At 41.8% G+C, this 16,503-nt stretch overlaps 1 long non-coding RNA gene across 4 annotated transcripts in view; it reads right to left on the reverse strand.

Moving 5' to 3' along the window:
• The window catches only part of LOC129620865 (uncharacterized), a 56,901-nt gene that overhangs the window by 9,113 nt on the left and 31,285 nt on the right, over positions 1–16,503 (reverse strand). For 3 of the 4 annotated variants that reach the window (XR_008698759.1, XR_008698757.1, XR_008698762.1), the window contains exons 4-5: positions 7,959–8,128; positions 6,983–7,115 (exon numbers count right to left, since the gene is read on the reverse strand). This is a non-coding gene — a long non-coding RNA (uncharacterized LOC129620865). Of the gene's footprint in view, positions 1–6,982; positions 7,116–7,958; positions 8,145–16,503 lie in introns of all 4 variants that reach the window. The other variant, XR_008698758.1, reaches the window with a different exon arrangement.

The following is a 16,503-nucleotide window of genomic DNA, read 5'->3' on the forward strand; positions in this document are numbered from 1 at the left end:
GACTCTTTGCAACCCCATGAATCGCAGCACGCCAGGCCTCCCTGTCCATCACCAACTCCCGGAGTTCACCCAGACTCATGTCCCTCAAGTCAGTGACGCCATCCAGCCATCTCATCCTCTGTTGTCCCCTTCTCCTCCTGCCCACAATCCCTCCCAGCATCAGAGTCTTTTCCAATGAGTCAACTCTTCGCATGAGGTGGACAAAGTACTGGAGTTTCAACTTCAGCATCATTCCCTCCAAAGAAATCCCAGGGCTGATCTCCTTCAGAATGGACTGGTTGGATCTCCTTGCAGTCCAAGGACTCTCAAGAGTCTTCTCCAACACCACAGTTCAAAAGCATCAATTCTTCGGCACTCGGCCTTCTTCACAGTCCAACTCTCACATCCATACATGACCACACGAAAAACCATAGCCTGGACTAGACGGACCTTTGTTGGCAAAGTAATGTCTCTGCTTTTCAATATGCTATCTAGGTTGGATATAACGTTCCTTCCAAGGAGTAATCGTCTTTTAATTTCATGGTTGCAATCACCATCTGCAGTGATTTTGGAGCCCCAAAAAATAAAGTCTGACACTGTTTCCACTGTTTCCCCATCTATTTCCCATGAAGTGATGGGACCGGATGCCATGATCTTCATTTTCTGAATGTTGAGCTTTAAGCCAACTTTTTCAGTCTCCACTTTCACTTTCATCAAGAGGCTTTTTAGTTCCTCTTCACTTTCTGCCATAAGGGTGGTGTCATCTGCATATCTGAGGTTATTGAAATTTCTCTTGGCAATCTTGATTCCAGCTTGTGTTTCTTCCAGTCCAGTGTTCAGCACTTAGCTTTCTGTATAGTCCAGCTCTCACATCCATGCACATCCATGCATGACTACTGGGAAAAACCATAGCTTTGACTGGACAGACCTTTGTTGGCAAAGTAATATCTCTGCTTTTTAATATGCTGTCTAGGTTGGTCATAGCTTTTCTTCCAAGGAGCAAGCATCTTTGAATTTCATGGCTGCAGTCACCATCTGCAGTGATTTTGGAGCCCCCCAAAATAAAGTCTCTCACTGTTTCCATTGTTTCCCCACCTGTTTGCCATGAAGTGATGGGACCGGATGCCATAATCTTTGTTTTCTGAATGTTGAGCTTTAAGCCAATTTTTTCACTCTCCTCTTTCACTTTCATCAAGAGGCTCTTTAGTTCTTTAGAGGCCATAAGGGTGGTGTTGTCTGCATATCTGAGGTTATTGATATTTCTCCTGGCAATCCTGATTCCAGCTTGTGCTTCATCCAGCCCAGCATTTCTCATGATGTACTCTGCATATAAGTTAAATAAGCAGGATGACAATATACAGCCTTGATGTACTCCTTTTCCAATTTGGAACCAGTCTGTTCCATGTCCTGTTCTAACTGTTGCTTCTTGACCTGCATACAGGTTTCTCAGGAAGTATGTCAGGTGGTCCGGTATTCCCATCTCTTTAAGAATTTTCCACAGTTTGCTGTGATCTTCTCAGTCAAAGACGTTGACATAGTCAATTAAGCAAAACCACCATCTTAAGGTCTAGGGATACTAAGAGGAGTTGTTGTTGTTCAGTTGCCCAGTCGTGTCTGACTCTTTGTGACTCCATGGACTGCAGCACACCAGGGCTCTGTGTCCCTCACCATCTCCCAAAATTTGCCCAAGTTCATGTCCATTGCCTCAGTGATGCCATCCAGCCATTTCATCCTCTGACCCCCTCTTCTCCTTCTGCCCTCTCTTCCCCAGAAGTAGGAAGTTTCCCAATGAGTTGGCTGTTCACATCAGATGACCAAAATACTGGAGTTTCAGCTCAAGCATCAGTCCTTCCAATGAGAATTCAGGGTTGACTTCCCTTAAGCTTGATTTGATCTTGCTGTGCAAGGGATTCTCAGGAGCCTTCTCCAGCACCACAGTTGGAAGGGATCAATTCTTTGGTGTTCTGCCTTCTTGACAGTCCAGCTCTCACAATCATACATGACCACTGGGAAGACCATTGCCTTGACTCTATGGACCTTTGTCAGCAGAGTAATGTCTCTACTTTTCAACACACTATCTAGGTCTGTCTCAGCTTTCCTGCCAAGAAGCAATCGCCTTCTGATTTCATGTCTGTAGTCACAATCTACAGAGATATTAGTGCCCAAGAAGAGGAAATCTGTCACTATTTCCACCTTTTCTGCCTCTATTTGCCATGAAGTGATGGGGCCAGATGCCATAATCTTAGTTTTTTTAATAGTTTTAAGCCGACTCTTTCATTCTCTTCCTTCACCGTCATCAAGAGACTCTTTAGCTCCTCTTCACTTTCTACTATTAGAGTGGTATCATTCGCATATCTGAGGTTGTTGGTGCTTCTCCCGCCTATCCTGATTCTAGCTTGTAACTCATCCAGTTCAGCATTTCTCATGCACTCAGTGTATAGGTTAAACAAACAGGGTGACAGCAGACAGCCCTGTTGTACTCCTTTTTCAATCTTGAACCAATCAGTTGTTCCATACAGGGTTCTAACTGTTGCTTCTTGACCCTCATACAGGTTTCTCAGGAGACAGGTAAGATGGTCTGGTATTCCCATCTCTTTAATTTTGTTATGATCCACACAGTCGAAGGCTTTAGTGTAGTCAATGAAACAGGGTAGATGTTTTTCTGGAATTCCCTTGCTTTCTCTGTGATCCGGTGAATGTTGGCAATTTGATCTCTGGTTCCTCTTCCTTATCTAAATCAAGCTTCAACATCTGGAAGTTCTTGGCTTGCATAATGCTGAAGCCTAGCATGCAAGATTTTAAGCATGACCTTACTAGCATGGAAGATGAGTGCAAATGTCCGATGTATTACTGATCCTGTGTATGACGCCAACTCTACTGCTCTTCATCCTGTTCACAGCACCAGTTGTCCTGCTGTTCACACCGTCTGCACTGTTCTCTGGACCCAGGGGACGCAAGGCACGAGCTAAGAGGCCAGAGGAATACGAAAGCCGTAGGAACTGCAGACACGTTTATTCTCTTCTGGCCGGCAGAGCAGCGGTAGCAATGGACATAACATAACACAACATAACTGCACTCAACCTCTCTCCTGGATGATGCAGTGGCTGGAGCAGTCCTCGCACTACATCCTATACTATACATACACGGACAGGACGCAGCAGCAATTCCTGCCACTTTATGGGTGGAGCTCACATATCTGCACTGCACACAAAACCTGTGACCAAGTGAGTCCCTCATGACGCCCATGAACAGTGCTATAAATGACTGTTATATAGTCATTATTTACAAAACGTGGGGCAAGAGAGAGGCCGCAGGATGAGAGAGCCTGAGCACATACCATCTTGGCTAATCTGCTCTCTCCCCACATCCAGAGGTTAGCACATTCTTTAGTATGACCCTTCTTGGGAATTGGGATGAGGATTGACCTTTCTTTCTCCTAAGAGGAGACCAGACTCCAACTCCCCAGGCCTACATTCTAACCTCCCCAAAGGGCTTGGACACACTGGATTGGCCAAGATCTAGGAATGGCTTAAGAAAAGGAGGTGCTAGGAGTCTACAAGGCATGTTGCTGGAGCCGTCACATTATTTATGGGGCCCTGACATCTTTAAGAACAAAGCCTCCAGCCTTCTGGGCTCCCCCATGACCTGAGGTTACTTCGCCCTGTCTCTCCCCACCCAGGGGGGTGCTCCATTGCCACAGAAAAGCTGCATAACTTGCTTCCCAAACTGCCATTCCATGGTGGGAGAAGGATAAAAGGGAAATGCAAAATTGAGACGAAAATGGACTAGAACACTCAAGGATGATAAGAGGCTATGAAATTTGAATCCCAGTTTCCAGGTATTTCTCCTACTCATTCCTACTCAGCAATTATGAAGCAACTGCCTTTGGAACAAAGCGTTTGTCTTTCAACAGATATGCCAGGTTCAAGAAGACCTGTGGACTTCTCTGGGGTCCAGTGGCTAAGACTCCACCTACCCAGTGCACTCCCATGCAGGGTGGATTCCATCCCTCACTGGGGAACTACATCCTACAGTCTGCATGCTGCCACTAAAGGTCTCATGTGCCACAACTAAGACCCAGCACGGCCAAACAAATAAATATTTTTTAAAAAAGAATAAGGCCTAGACAAGGCAGTTGAATAAGCACAGTCAGTCAGTCAGTTCAGTCACTCAGTCATGTCCAGCTCTTTGCGACCCCATAGACTGCAACATGCCAGGCTTCCCTGTCCATCACCAACTCCTGGAGTTTGCTCAAACTCATGTCCATCGAACCTGTGATGCCATCCAACCATCTCATCCTCTGTCATCCCCGTCTCCTCCCGCCTTCAATCTTTCCCAGCATCAGGGTCTTTTCCAATAAGTCAGTTCTTTGCATCAGGTAGCCAAAGTATTGGAGTTTCAGCCTCAGCATCACTCCTTCCAATGAATATTCTGGGCTGGTTTCCTTTAGGATTGACTGGATTGATCTCCTTGCAGTTTAAGGGACTCTCAAGAGTCTTCTCCAACACCACAGTTCAAAAGCACCAATTCTTCATCGCTCAGCTTTCTTTATGGTCCAACTCTCACATCTTTACATGACTACTGGAAAAACCATAGCTTTGACTAGAGGGACCTTTGTTGGCAAAGTAATGTCTCTGCTTTTTAATATGCTGTCTAGGTTGGTCATAGCTTTTTTTCCAAGGAGCAACTATCTTTGAATATCATGGCTGCAGTCACCATCTGCAGTGATTTTGGAGCCCAAGAAAATAACCTGTGTGAATTGGGGGAGGGGGGCCTCGGGAAAAAAAAAAAAAAGCGTGTGAATAAGCACACCTGGCTCTATATTATTTCCCAATTTAAAGACATGATTTTTTCAAAGTGTTCTGGATGGATAACTTTGGGTCGACTGTGGCTTTGCTTGTCATAGGGAGTGTCAGAGTCTGCATTTAGGCTGAACATCTCCGTCCCTCCCCTCTTCCAATGCCTTCCTTTGAACTGTTTCAGGTCAGCTCTTTCTTCTGCTTTCTGATGATGATATGAATTCCCTCCACATTGGCAACTCCCTGAGAAAGCCAGGAGAACACCCAGTCTATAACGATAGCCCCCAACTCTGCCGCTATAGTGAAGGCAAACCCAGCACCTTCCATCAGCCGTCTTCCTTCCACAGAAGGCTGTCAGCAAGCCAAGGGCCTTTGATCAACCCCAAACAAGGCAGACTCATTCATAAGAACCAAGGAAAATGCTCAATTCTCCATCAGTAGCTTGAAACTCTCAGTTTCACTTGTTATAGTCTTGAGTTGACTTGTCAAAATCTGAGATATAGTTTGCAGTTAAATTTGAAAGGGAAAAAGGGAGGGGGTCACGATGTCTGATATTTCCTCCGTGTGTGTTGAATTTTAAAAGCATTCCTCTGCTGCCTTTGGCTACCTGGCCCCAGTGTAAGTAATAGCTACTTCCTTTTGGAAACCAACCAGCAGACTGAAACTGAGCAGGTGCATGTGGAAAGAGCCTCCTGGCCATGAGCGAGGGGGCAGGGAGGCACACTGGCTGTAGGCACAAGATCTGGAGCCAAACCTCTTAAGTTTGGATCTCAGCTCCACTGTTTACTGCTTCTGAGAACTTGGGAAAGTATTTCACCCATGTCTCAGTTTATTCAATTATAAAAAACAAGCATTAAAAATGGTGTGAATTCAGGGTTGTTGTGAGGATTTAATAAGCTAACAACTGGCACACAGTAAGTACCCTACCTGTATTTACTACTACTACTTCTATTATCAGTTGGAACATACTCGGAGAAGGCAATGGCATCCCACTCCAGTACTCTTGCCTGGAAAATCCCATGGACGGAGGAGCCTGGTAGGCTGCAGTCCATGGGGTTGCTAAGAGTCGGACATGACTCAGTGACTTCACTTTCACTTTTCACTTTCATGCATTGAAGAAGGAAATGGCAATCCACTCCAGTGTTCTTGCCTGGAGAATCCCAGGGACAGCGGAGCCTGGTGGGCTGCCGTCTATCGGGTCGCACAGAGTTGGACATGACTGAAGTGAATTAGCAGCAGCAGTGGAACATACTGGGTGTCTACACTATGGAACTAGTCTTCTGGGTTGCTAGAGAGCCATGCCCAGGAGTGAGAGCCCTTAGGTGACCCCGTTTTCTAATTGCCTTTCTTTTTTAAAATTTTACAGAAATATAGTTGATTTGCAATGTTGTATTAACTTCTGCTTACAGCACAGTGATCAAGTTTTACATATCTGTATCTATATACACATTCTTTTTCATATTCTTTTCCATTATGGCCTGTCTCAGGATACTGAACATAGTTCCCTGTGCTATATGGTAGGATCTTGTTGTTCATCCATCCTATATAAAATATTGGTCACCTAATCATCTTCCAACTGTGATTACTCACTATAGTAAAGAGAATAGAGAAAAGACGGGCAAACGAGTAAGGTGGTCCTGCCAGGCCTGCTGGTTAAACCTCCCCCACATTGACTACAGACTCTTGGCAGATGACTACAGGTTAAGGGATTCCTAAGAGGGGCTTCTGCTGAGCAGGAAGAAGGAGGTCACAAAATAGTTTTACTGATGACGTGACTGTGAGCTTAAGGTTGTGTGTGACTCCTGCTGCCCCCAGATGAAACATTTGGAGCTTGAGTCACTTTTGTTAGCACAGAATTGATGTACAAAACTCAAGGAGGGCACCAAATTTCTATGAACTGTAAATTAGTAAATTGCTTTTTAATCTACCATAAAAGATCACCGAAAAGTCCTTTTAAAATCAAAGGTCTGCTAATTCAGTCATGAACACATCTACCCAGTGGTGCTCAAGGCAAGAGGAAACCTTCCAGGCTGCGCATTTGCCATTTAAAACATATAATTTAAGAAATGATTTAAGTTTAATTACAATATCAAAGACAGATATGTGTTACTTGGAGGAGACACTGGCTCCTACCCTAATATTTGCTTTTTAAAATATTTAAGAATAAAACGGCACTTTCCCCATTACGTGCTTTCTGATCATACCTCCTTTTGGTGAGCCAAGGAAGGCAGCGGGGAAGAAGATGGTGCCAGACACAGATGTCCTCTTTGGGGCAGAGGGTGTGCTCTCCAAGCTTCAGTGTGCAGAGAGGACATGAGATGGAGACACTCAGTTGGCCTGGAGGAGGAATTGCAGGATGCACACCACATCAGAGACAGAAACGGTTACTGTTCAGCAACCTGTCCCCAGGTGAGAGATGCGGACACTGAGACCCAGAAAGAAGAGGTGCTTATCTCGCCATTAGGACCCCAAATCAGAACTAAATGGAGAAGGAAATGGCAACCCACTCCAGTACTCTTGCCTGGAAAATCCCATAGATGGAGGAGCCTGGTGGGCTCCAGTTCATAGGGTCGCAAAGAATCAGACACAACTGAGTGCCTTCACTTTCACTTTCAGAACTAAAAGCCAGTTCTTCTCTTAATTAAGTCCCCTTTCTACTTTACCAGTAGTTCTGAAATTTGAAAGTGTTTAAGAATTACCTGGAGATCTTGTGGGAAATGGTGGTTCCTGACCCTCCTATTCTGACTCCCCCAAAAATGCAATACAATCCAGGTGATATGGATTCAAGTGGATCCAGAGGCCACACTTGAAGAAACTCTGCTATAAATTGACTGTCTTAATGGCAGATACTTCTCAATTTATTAAACTGTTTGATGAATCAATCCAGATGTGAAAACCCTTTGAAAAATTGTACAAATGCACCTGTAATATGCCCTGAAGATGCACTTTACTCCTCAGTCCATTTTTCTACTCAAAATATGATCCACAAAGCAACAACAGCATTATTACCTGGGTGCTTGTTAAAAAGCAGAATATCAGGCTCCACCCCAGGCCTAATGAGTCAAAACCTTCATTTTAACAAGACCCTTGGTGATTTGAACACAGCAAAGTTTAAGCACTGATAAAAGGTCCACAGAGTCTTTTTCTATCTTATGGGTCAGGAGTTGGAGCAGTACTCACCTGGGTGATGTGTTCTGTTCGATGGTGATTGGGACTTCAGCTGGGGTGGCTCAGATGTCTGGGGATGAGTGCACAGCTCACCTAGATCCACAGAACTGAAGCCCTGGTCCATCTCCACGTGCCATATGCTGGGACTGGAATGCCGCAGATGGTGATGACTGGCATTTGGGCTGAAATGAGAGGAAGCTGAGGGCTGGTCAGCATTACTCTATTTCCACGGAAGGAGGTGGTCTCAGGGGAGTCAGGTGCCTGGCTTCCCTCACAGGGGTTGTGGGGAGTGGAGTTTAGGGGAGGAAGTTCCAAGAGACAGGAAGTGGAGGCTAACTAACTGGCCATAGGAAGTGCTTAGAATTGGGGAGCATCTTGAACCAGTCTATGAGCAAAGAGCCAGGCTGTGAAGTCTAAACTGGAAGACTGGAAGTAAAAAGTGGGGAGAGAAAGAGAGAGAGATGCAGGAGATTTTACAGGAGAAAATGAGACTCAATGGACTTGGAAATGTGCTTAGGCGCTGGACCAGCAGAAGGAAAGAAAAGGACTTTCCAGAGTAATTTCTAGATCTCCTGTAGCCTAAGGTGGCTAGTTTGGGTTTTTTGGTCCCCCTCTCCACCTCCAGCCCCACACCTGCCCCCACCCTAGGCCACAGGTTTCCACCACACTGTAAGGGTACCATGTGGTCCTCTTCCCAGAGTTGTGTGTGTGTGTGTGTGCACGCACGTGAACACATGCTAAGTAGCTTAGTCATGTCTGATTCTTTGTGACCCTGTGGACTGTGGCCCGCCAGGCTCCTCTGTCCATAGGATTTCCCAAGCAAGAACACTGGAGTGAGTTGCCATTTCCTCTTCTAGGGGATCTTCCTGACCCAGGGACTAAACCTCTGTCTCTTGCGTCTCCTGCATTGGCAAGCAGATTCTTTACCAGTGAGCCATCTGGGAAGCTCTCTTCCCATGGTTACCTCTACATAATTCTGCAAAGCAGAAATAGCTTTTCAGATTATGGTTTCCAAAGGAACCTGAAATTCGCCACAGGCTCACCACTGTCTTAGGCATTCAGAGAAAACGAGCAGCTGCACACTACGTCAGAGAGTGGTTTGCTCAAAAATCTGAGCTGCTTCCTATCTAGAAAGGATAAATAATTCTAGGCTCTGATTTTCCTCTGCTCTAAGGGAATCGTATAAAAAGCCTATAGGAAACAACCCCTAGAATGACCCTTGGATCCAGAGAAGTAGCCAGAAATATATGTATAATTAAGTGATTTTTTTTTTTAAAGCATGAAACCAATTGAATCTAAAATAAGGACCCAATTATATAAAAGTAAATATAGACAAAATGGTGGAAGAAGAAATGATAAATGTTAATTGGCTATTCCTAAATTGAAAAAATTTGCATGACTTTTTCCTCTTTTCCATATTTCAGTAAGTTTTCCACAATGAATAGTATGCTTTTCATAACCATAAAAACCTATGTCATATAAAAATAGATTTTGATTTTCAAGGAAGATTCTAAGAACCCTCATCTATCAATGATTTCTTCAAAAATACAGATTTCAAAAACCCCACCACTAATCCTTCCAGAGACCCACACACAGTAGTATTGGCCCTGATAAATGCCGGTTCTGTTCTTCAAGATTTACTTGTCAGGAAATCAAGACACACAGAATGAGTTATTTCAGAAGGAAGTGTTCCGGGATTCTGGAAACAGATGATGCCTTCTTCCAGCCTCTTGTCATTCTTCTTCTTCACGAGGTATCGTCATCATCACTCTGGGTCTAACTCAGCTTGACAGTAGCCACGTCTCTGTGCGGATCTTCATCTTCTCTTTTGGTAAAAGTCTGTAAATTGAGGCTCAGCTCACAGCTATTTCATACTAATCAGATCCTGGGACTAGATTAGAATTAAGAATGTACCAGAGGTGCGATCACGTGAAGCCAACCAGCTCCCCAGTAGACACATGGTTCTCTGTACCTCATCTTCATGAATGCTGCCTAGGCCATCTGCTCTCTCTTTGATTTTTAAATTTTTTAGCCGTGCCACATGGCTTGTGTGATCTTAGTTCCCTGACCAGTGATGAAACCTGTGTCTCCTGCAGGTGAAGCATGAGCCCTAACCATTGGACATACAGGAAGTCCCTGCTCTCTCTTTTATAGGCCAGAGGGCCACAGATCTCACTACCTATCAACAACCCATGGCAGCATAACCCTTCACTCTCTTTTTCTCTTCACTCGCAGTTTGCACTGCCACTAAAATATTCTGCCTCTTGGCTGCCATGATCAGCGTCTAAAAAGGTCCTAGTTTTTTGAGCACAGAAACCACAGACTCAGCAGCCACGATGTTATCAGTCTGCTCCAGATTACATCATCTCCTTCTGCCAACCTTAATACCACTACGGCAAGCATCAACAGCAATACCCATGCTTATTTCAGAAGAAATATTGAACAGATGTGACAGCCTTGTCAAACTCCTTTGCTGGTATCCAACCACTCTGTTATACCTTTTGCAATTCTAAAATCTCTCTTCTGGCCATAATAGAGACAGTGTGCGCTGACCTCGCGAGCAGGAAACTGTTCCTGTAGCATCAGTTGAATACCGACTATCAACACCAACTTATACATCTAGGCTTTACAGCCCGCTGATCATTTTTATACACAGCTTCCTTTTTGACTGTCAAGACAGCAGAGCCAGAGACGGTACAGCTTAAAAGAGTATGGACTTCTCATCAGAAGCTTTAAGTTTCTGGGCTTCTTACTGCCTGTGAACCTTGGGTAAGTCCCTTGGAGCTGGTTTCTTGTCAGTAAAATACTAATCTCTTTTCAACCCAATTTGAAAACTATGTGAGATGATACATTTAAAAATAACCAATTATGGGGCCTTCACTGGTGGTTCAGTGGCTAAAACTCTGTGCTTCCAATGCAAGGGGCCTGGGTTTGATCCCTGGTCAAGGAACTAGATCCCACATGCAGCAACTAAGAGTCTGCTTGTCACAACTAAAGAACTTGCGCCTGCAACAACAAATATTGAAGATCCTGAGTGTTGCAATTAAGACCCGGCACAGCCAAATAAATAAATATATATATACATTTTTTTTTGAAAATTATGAAACCAAGTATTCAAGCACTTATACACAAATATTCACAGAGCATTATTCACAATACCCAAGAAGTGGAAATAATCCTAACATATGATTATTAACATATGTCCATCAACATATGAATGGATAAACAAAAGGTGATATTTGTACATGATGGAGTATTATTAACCCTAATCCTTAAAGGAATGAAGTACTGATACATCATGAAGGAATCTAGAAAACATTCTGCGAAGTAAAAACAGCCAGACATTAGAGGTCACATGTTACAGTGATTCCTCGTATATGAAATACTCAGGATGGGTCAATCCATAGAGATAGAAAATGGATTTGTGATTGTGTGGAACTGAGGGGAGGTGGGAAAAGGCAGGGACTGTTTAACGGGTATGGGTTTTCTTTTGGAGAGAGGAAAATATCTTGGAACTAGACAGAGGCGATGGTTGCATAACATTGGAATAAATGTCACTGAGTCGCTCAAAGTGGTTAATTTAATGTTATATAAATTTTACCTAAATAAAAAAAAATTAGAAAGCACACAAAAGTCCTAGTTAGTAGATCTCAGTTGTAGACAAAAACAGTCTCTCAAAGATTAAGTGACTTATGAAAGGACGAAAACTCAGAAAACAAAAACAAGCAAATCAAAATGAAACAAAAAATCCACTCTGAGACCAGAATTTTCTGGTCCTCTTACAGGCCAGGTAGGTCTTTGCGTCCTTACAGTGATCCTGTTTTATGTGTGGACATAATATTTAAGTTTTCAAGATGTCACCATTCTCCACTTTGGACTTTTTATATTAACTCCCATGCCCCGTTGCCTAATCCAGTCAGCATACTGCACATTCAGCCTCCTCGTCTCCTTATTCACTCACAGAGATACTAACACAAAATGATAATCTAGCCTAAAGGAGGTCTTTGGAAAACCAGAAGCGCCTCCCTTTTTCTCTTGTCTAAAGAGAAAGTTCCTGAATGCCTAGTAGTTAAGTTGAGCAGATAGAGAGCTTTGTTAGAAACTTATTATCCTGGGTTCCAGCCAAGTCTAGCTAAACCAGAATCTGAATTTTACTAAACTTCCTGGATGATGTGCATGCATATGAAAAGTTTAGACACACTGCTCTGGAGCTGTAGAATTGTAACAGAGTCCAGTTACATGAAGCCTGAGGATGTTGGAGATGTAAACTATAAGCTGTGTTGGCCTATTGGGCCATTTGTTCTGAGCAGAAAATATGTCCATATCCATCACCTTCATCAAAATTTACTGAAAAGCTTGTGAACAGTGGAGAGAGCACTTAGGCTGTTCACCAAGTGACATCTAATTTCAGATATGATTAGCCTCCATGATTCTTCTGTACCCTGGGAACAATAATTCTACCTCTCCTGTTTTCTAGTAATACTCCCAGTTCACAGGTAAATGTCTACAAAGCGATTATTTAAACTATCAAACATTACAGTCCATGGGAACTTCAGAGGTCATCTGGCCAGTGGTTCCCAAATGTTGTTCTATTGACCTATTCTGAACTGGCTATGTCAGAATCACCTGGGAATATTTCAAAAAGGCAGAGTCCTAGGATATAGGATCAACTTATCATGTCTGGGAATAGGCACTGGAATGTGTGTTCTTCAAAAGCTCTCTGGGTGATTTCAATGCATAGTCTGGCTTGGAAACCATCCATCTAGCTCAGCCGACTCATCCCCTCCACAGCTTCCCCACCACTTCGGTCTAAAGACCTTCAGGGACAAATGCATTTCATTTCGGAGTGCTAACTGTTAGAAAATTCCTTCCAATACACTGAGTCAATACCTGCCTGCCTATGCTTTTCACTTACAGGTTCTGTCCTTTTGAACCATACAAAATAATAAGAGTGTGTTTCAGATGTACAGTCTCTCTTCCATATCATGTGGCAGATCTTCAAATGTCTGGCCCCAAGCCCTGTGTCCATCTGTGTCTTCTCCCTAATGATACTTTTTCCTTGAAGTCTATTTCATCCAATAATCATATAGTTACCAACTTTTTTTATTATTCTTTTACTTTTAATCTGCAATAATTTACATGTATAAGAATATATGGGTAAAAAAATAATATATGGGGCTTCTCAGGTGGCTCAGTGGTAAAGAATCTGCCTGCAAATGTAAGAGACACAGGAGGCATGGGTTCGATCCCTGCATCGGAAAGATCCCCTGGAGAAAGAAATGGCTACCTACTTCAGTATTCTTGCTTGGAAAATTCAATGGACAGAGGAACTTGGCAGGCTTCAGTTCATGGAGTCACTAAAAGTTGGACACAACTGAGCATGCGTGCATAAGAATATATAGTTGTCTTGTATAAGAAACATATAACTAGATTTTTTAAAAATTCAGTCTAATAATTTCTTTAGTTAAACATTACACATTTATTATAATTACTAACATATTGGGGGTTATTTCTATCATATTATTTTGTGCTTTCCTTTTATCCTGTTTCTTTTTTTCTTTTCTCTCTTTGTTTCTTCTTTCCTTTCCTGAATTCTACTAAACTGAATTTTCTCTATTACATTCCTGCCTTCTTGCCCCAACTCCCACACTTCTTAAATTTGGAAGTTGTACCAGGTTTAGCAGTAACTCTTCAGAGGTTTTTGTTTGTTTGTTTTAATTAAATAACAGGAATAGCTAACAAAACATAAATTCAATCAACTTTAGTTGTTATTCTTAAAATTCTGACATGAATAGTTAACAGAATCTAAAGTTAATCAGCATCTTCTCTGCCTCCTTAACACACCAAAGGAACTTAGAACAGTTTAACTCTGAATAATCACCTCCCACTTGCCATATAGCGACAACTATTTCCAATATTTTAGATTTATCATGCTTTTATACCCCCAATAAATTGCTGTTGTTGTTTGATGTCAGTTCTTTTGTAGACTCACTCATATGCTTATTTGTTTCCCAATCTGTCCTTCGTCTCAATTCTTCCTTCTGGGTTTAATTTCATCTTTCACTAAGGATCTATTAGTAGAAAATTCTGTTTGTCAGAAAATGTTTTCATTTCCCCCTCACTCTTGTGTGATAAGGTAGCTGTATACACAGCTCTTGATTGGTGGTTACTTTCTCTTAGCACTTTGAAGATATTATTCATTGTCTTATGGCTTTTGTTGTTATTGTAAATTTTTGTTGTTGTAAATTCAGAGACAATCTAAATGTGATTCCTTTATATATTATCTATCTCTTTTCCTCTGAATGCATTAAATATTTTCTCTTTGACTTTTGTGTTTTACAATTTTATTACAGTGCATCTAGACATGGATTTTTTTTTTTTTATGTCTTCAATTTGGGATGCAGTGTACTTCTTAATATGAAGATTTATTTATTTTATTAGGTCTGGAAAATTATTGCATTATCTCTTCAAATTTTGTCTCTTTCCCAGTTGTTTTATAGTCTCTTTAGAAGAATCCTGTTGGATGTATTTTTAACTTTCTTATTCTAAACTCCATGTCTCTGAATATCATTTTTATTTTACCTTTTTGAAATCTCTTCATGATGCATTCCAGATAATTTTTCCATTCACTTATGTCTTTTCAGCTATGTCTAATCTGCTGTATATTTTGTCCATTAAGCATACAATTTCAAGAGAGATATTTTTCATTATGAAAACTTCTCTGTCTCTTCAAATTTTTCTTTTCTACTTTCTTATCTTATTTTTATTCATCCATTTGTGTCCTCAATGTTTATAACCGAACTCATTTTATAGTTTTTAATAGGTCTTTTTATTACCTGAATTCTTGAATGACTAATCTGCCATTGTTCTGTTTGTTGATTTTAACACAAATGTTTTCTAACTTTGTATTGTGAGGTCGTCTTCTATAAGGCTTTATCTGGGAAGTTTTGCCTGGGTAAAGAGATGGTCCTTCCAAAGAGATTCCTGCTTTGGCGTCTGCAAGTTGACTCAGAAATATCACCAACTCTAGATGACTTTTATGTTAATTTCTGACCTTAGGTGTACCTAGTAATGCAATAAATATAAATTAAGCACCAAGCCTGCACAAGGAGCAGATACATCCTTATCTGAAAAAAGGGAGACTTTTTTCTCATCTGGAGCCCAGGCTGAGATAGAAAGTTTCTCCTATATTGATGGACAGATTTTTTATTCTAGTGTAGTATTTTTCTGAGAGTCCTAGATTTCTGTAGAGATATCAGTTCTAACTCCTGCTTCATATACGAGGCTTTTCCTTCTGTTTCTGTGGTATTAACACTCATGTATTAAAATGGACAGTATGCCCTAGGGCAGCTCCAGTGTCAGCTCACAAATGTATTACTCTGTTGTCTTGTTTCATTTTTGGTCCTGGGATATTTCCTTTTCTTTCTTGTGATATCATCTTTTCATTCAAAAAGATTTTAAAAACATATTCAACCCCAAATTTCTATATGTTCATGGCAGGAAGACTTGTAAGTCATCTAGCCTGATGAAAATAAAAATACCCTAAGTATTACCTGTGTGCAACATTTTATAATACTAAATAATAATTCGTCCTACTACACTTTCTCAACTATGCTCAAGCATGCTCCAACATAAAAGGTGTATTCCCAAAACTGAAGGCTATATTACTCTCAAAAATATGTCCAATAAAAAGCAACACTTTGGACTTCCCTGATGGTCTAGTGGTTAAGGATCTGCCTGCCAATGCAGGGGTCATGGGTGTGACCCCTGGTCTGCGATTCCACGTGCCATGGGGCAAATAGGCGCCTGTGCCACAACGACTGAGCCCATGCCCTGGAACCCACAAACTGCAGCTCCTGAAGCCGCGCACCCTCGAGCCCGTGCTCTGCAGGAGACGCCACCGTAGTGAGAAACCTGTGCACCGCAACTGGAGAGGAGCCCCGCGACTATAGAAAGCCTGCACGCAGCAACGGACACCCAGTGCAGCCATAAATAAAGAAATAATTTTTTTTTTAAAGCAACGTTTGTTATATCTATAAAGTGTTCAAATGCAAAGTAGGGCTGTTAAATAAAGAGACTGAATCTTTAAACTAAATGACTACATGTTTTTGTATGGATACTATCTGCATATGCTCTCCAGTAAATGAAAACAAAACTCCAAAACTGAATTTTCCTCTTATTTGGGTACTTACTTGGATATAAATAAATTTATTGCCATACTGAACGTCTTAATTTTTTTAAAACAATAACAGCAACATAATTCTTTAATGAAAGTGCCACAGAAGAAGAAATCAGAAACCTAAATACTAATCAAACAAATTCTCCAAGTAGTCTCAATATAAGGCATAGAGTTAGCCAACACATTTATTTCCTTCAGTTCCATCACTAGATTATTGCGTTATCCAAGACAAGTTTCACTTTCTTTTCTGGCTCTGTTTGCCATCTTTAACTCAAAGTTTTACTGCTGATTAACTGCATAATCTGGAGAAGAAAATGGCAACCGACTCCAGTGTTCTTGCCTGGAGAATCCCAGGGACGGGGAAGCCTGGTGGGCTGC

The sequence above is a fragment of the Bubalus kerabau genome, chromosome 10, assembly GCF_029407905.1.
Source record: "Bubalus kerabau isolate K-KA32 ecotype Philippines breed swamp buffalo chromosome 10, PCC_UOA_SB_1v2, whole genome shotgun sequence".
Taxonomy (NCBI): Eukaryota; Metazoa; Chordata; class Mammalia; order Artiodactyla; family Bovidae; genus Bubalus; species Bubalus kerabau.